Source organism: Siphateles boraxobius, unplaced genomic scaffold (genome assembly GCF_051911475.1).
Source record: "Siphateles boraxobius isolate OS27281-9 unplaced genomic scaffold, OSU_SipBor_1 182, whole genome shotgun sequence".
NCBI lineage: Eukaryota > Metazoa > Chordata > Actinopteri > Cypriniformes > Leuciscidae > Siphateles > Siphateles boraxobius.
In genome coordinates, this window is record NW_027508791.1 from 143,702 (window position 1) to 148,184 (window position 4,483).

A 4,483-nucleotide genomic window follows, 5' to 3' on the forward strand; every position below is an offset into this window, starting at 1 on the left:
TCCTATTGGTTTAAGAGTGCATTTTAAAATTGTGGTCATTATTTACAGAGCCTTGCATGGTCAAGCACCCTCTAACATCCAGGATCTACAACATGCACATACCCCTGTTGGTCTTCAGGCCAAGACCTTTTAACTATTCCCTGAACTTGTCTTAAGACAAGAGGTGACTGTGCTTTCTGTGTTGTGGCTCCAAGGCTCTGGATCTCTCGCTTTAGCATTGAGAACTACAGTATGGTTTATGTGGAATCTTTTCAAAAAACACCTGAAAACATATTTTTGGACAAGCTTTTAATTAACAACATGGTTTGGCGTTTATTAAATTTCTATGGTATTTGATTGTATTTGGACAATTGTTATTTTATTTGTTTTGATTATTATTTTTTTTTACTGTAAAGCACTTTGTGACCCTTCATTGTCTGTGAAGGTGCTATATAAAAAAAACTTTTACTTTTTTTACTTTTACTTTTCAAGGCTCTAAGCATGGTTCACATGCATTCTAACTCCTCCTACAGCTTTAACCAACAAACTCGGATCAGACCTTCAGACTTTTCTCCCCATCCATCCATCCATGCTAAAACATGCTAATAATGTGCTAATTCCTTCTAATAACATGCAAGCAACAATCTAAAACACATAAACAACATGTTAAAACACCCTAGCAAACACCCTGCCTGCCTGATAGACTGTATTGCCTTTAAAACCTTCAAGCTTAAAGCTTTAAAACTGCTTTAAACTTTCTGATTCAGCTTTCTCAAGCCGACATCAAAGTTTGTCTTTACAAACTTTTTAATTTAGTTACTATTGCAATTGAATGCATGATATATTACATTTTAAGAAAATCAGCATTTTGTTCATAAGACCATTCATAAATGCATGAAAATGCTAAATGGTGGGAGTTTGATTCAAACTGTAATGAGTAGGCCCTATCCTAAATTGACTCAATTCGAAATTTCACGAAAGCACACATCCTAGCAAGCCTTCTCCAATATTCAGAGAATTGTGCTTATGATGTTTCTTCATACACTTAATTAGTCATGCAGCTACAGTCTCAATCAAGCTTAATGAGTGAATAATGATGGAGATTGGGGTTTTCCTGGTTGCTAAGGTAACAATCTGTAGACAAAAACAAGTGATGTTTAGAAAGGAAATCAAATAAACCAAACGGCTCCTCAAGGCGGGACGTAATGGTAATTTTATCAGTGCTAATGGGTGTTTGTTAATGAATGATAATAATTGGAAATATTTCTTGAAGCAGAAGGTCTCTAAGTCATATACACTCCAGATCTAATGCAAAACAGTTGAATATTCTAGGGCCAGTTTAGGTTTTACAGTAAATACAAAATGACAAAGAAAGTATAGACAGAAATGTGACCATTAGATTCAGGACAACTCAATTCAGGGGGTGTGAGGTGGTGCGTGCGTGCGTGCGTGCGTGTGTGTGTGTGTGTGTGTGTGTGTGTGTGTGTGTGTGTGAGTGAGTGAGTGAGTGAAGGGGTGGTGATGAGAAAGTGACCGGTTAATCACGTCACGCGAAGCTACGATAGTTATATATCTTCTGGTACTTCATTTTATTTAAAAAAAAAAAAAAAACACACACATTGTTTCACACATTAATGAAAAGGTTTATTGGGAACCATAGTTTCTTCGGGGTCTAATGAGGTAAAATTGGGTTTGAAGTGGGCTGGTTTGTATGAGATTGTATTTGTTTATTTATCATATCTTCTGGACAGACTTTGCAAAGCAATATCTTATTTGTGAGCTTAACAATATTTTGCTTTGACTGAACTCTTTTCCCGCCATTGACAAATTTCCGGCTTTTTTGTGTTTTCACTGTTATACGGTAGGGTATTATACATCTTCTGAGAGAGTAGAGAAGCTCCTGATCAAAACACAAGAGAAGAAGCAGCAGAACTGAACAATAGCATATGCAAGCAGATGCATATGTGAAATAAAGCGATCATCAACATTAAAGCTGCAGTAGGGAGTTTTGAGAAAATGTTGACTTAGCCTGAAAATTTGAACAAGCACAACTTACAGGTCCAACCCCCTTGCTCTCTGCTGCGCTACAGCCCTCCCTCCACAGCTCCTCCCCCACAGCTCCTCCCTCCACAGCTCCTCCCCCACAGCTCCTCCCCCACAGCTCCTCCCTCCACAGCTCCTCCCCCACAGCTCCTCCCTCCACAGCTCCTCCCTCCACAGCTCCTCCCCCACAGCTCCTCCCTCCACAGCTCCTCCCCCACAGCTCCTCCCTGTGAACTTTGGCTTTAAACGATACCAGACGATGAATAAGGGTCTTATTTAGCGAAACGATCGGTCAATTCAAAAACAAATAAAAAACTTTAAGTTTTATAAGCACAATTATCCTCTGCGGAGAGGATCATTGGTGCCCCCCTGCCATCCCTCCAGGACCTTACTCTTCCAGAGTGAGGAAGAGAGCAGGTAAAATCATCACAGACTCCACTCACCCTGGACACCTCCTGTTTGAACTGTTACCGTCAAGACGGCGACTCAGATCACTGGCCACAAGAACATCTCGGCACAGGAACAGTTTCTTCCCACAGACCATTTCCCTCCTGAACAGTTAACACACCTCCCACTGTTTATTGCAATACCCTACAACTCAGGTGATACTTATATGTAGATTTATTTATTTATAATATTCAAAACACTATAAATATGGTGTATTTCTGCAAATGGCAATAGGACCACAGGGAGGAGCCGAGGAGCTTGATTTATTCACAAATTATCTGTCTCATATTGTACTGTCAGGACATGATGAAAGTTTTAACAAATATTTGTTTACAAAAGTTACCTACTGGAGCTTTAAACAGCATATAAATCAAAACTGCCTACTGAAGGAAATGTTGTGTTGATGGACTCGATTTACTCCATCTGTGTTTTGATCATCGTTCTGAATTCGATCTGGATTTAGTCTTTGACAAAAATGCCATTTTCTTAGTCCCTAAAAGGGATAGTGGAAACTTTCGGTCAGTGAACACCACAGTAAAGTTAATATAACATTTTATTTATATAGCACCTTTCACAGACAAGTAAGGGTCACAACAACTGTACAAATACCATCGAATACCATAGACCAATGCCAAACCATATTGTTAATTAATAGCTTGTCCAAAAAGATGTGTTTTAAAAGATTCAACAAAAACCATAGTTCTCAATGTTAAAGGGAGAGAGTTCCAGAGCCACAACACAGAAAGCACAGTCACCTCTTGTCTTAAGACATGTTCTGGGAATAGTCAATCGACTCCAGCTGGAAAAGAGTCGGAGTGACCTTACAGGCCTTGGAGAGGAGCTTAGGATGACTCCACCGGGTGGTGGCGCTCTGTGCTCCACCTGGGAAATCTCTGTGTACCCGCTGGTCATTCCACCGTCGAGGGTAGTGAGGGTGGAGGAGCTCGTGAGGCATGACTGGGCAGTAAATGTGCCTTCTACAACCATGTGAGCTCCTCATGCACGTCCGGGAAAAAAGGCACCGGAGATCCCAGAAACCAATCATCCAACCACGAGCGCTTGGCTGCCAACTAGCCGTCACACTCAGACTGAGCCACCATACCGAGTGCGATCCCGTGTGCATCATGCAACGCAACGTCATGTGACGCAACATGTGTGTGATGTAACTTTAAACTCACCCAGGAACTCCACCTGACGCAATGTGCAAAGGCGTCCTTGAGAGATTCACCCAGTGAAAACACTCGCCGTTTGTGTACAGCTCTTTTAGCTGAACCGCCCAGTGTAAACTCTCTGCGCTTGCTTTTTTAGAGAGACTGCTGTAATGCGCCGTATTTTTTTCTCCACTAACCGAAACAGTTTCTTGCAAAGATTTATGAAATGAGCTTGTGTACAGAGGAAACTTGTTGTGCTCTGAAAAACAGATCTGAAAGAATGAGTGCACGCCGCTCCCTATATACCCGAATGCTGGAGAGTTGCATGCAAATTTCACTCGACAAATCTCATTGGCCTTTTCTGAAGTTTCAAAGGTGTTTGGGGTTTCCAAGTGCAACCCCTAATGTCTTAATTTCAACACAACATCGAAGTGACTGAGGCAACTGAAGCCACATTAAGTAACCGAAGACTTTAAACCATAGTTGCTGTATAAACCGTGTTTAATTTTTGTAACACCAAAATTGTCTCACCTAGTTGAATATTGGTGTCTTTTATTATCTTGCTGGTGGTATTTTCTAAATGCAAACTCAGTTTTATGCCATGTAAAAAACACCCTTGTCCCGTGGAAAAATGATAGCAAAGTGTAAAGTCATGTTAGGAACATGCTAGCATTGTGCTAATCCTTGTTAAAAACCGGTTAGCAACATGCTAAATAATGCAAGCAACATGGTAAAACATGCTAGCAATGTGCTTATTGATGGTTGAAACATGCTAGCAGCGTGCAAAATCTTTTTTATAAAGGTAAGATTTTTGCAAAGCAAGCAGCCGAGCGTGTTTAGTCACTTCTGTGTGTCATCTACAG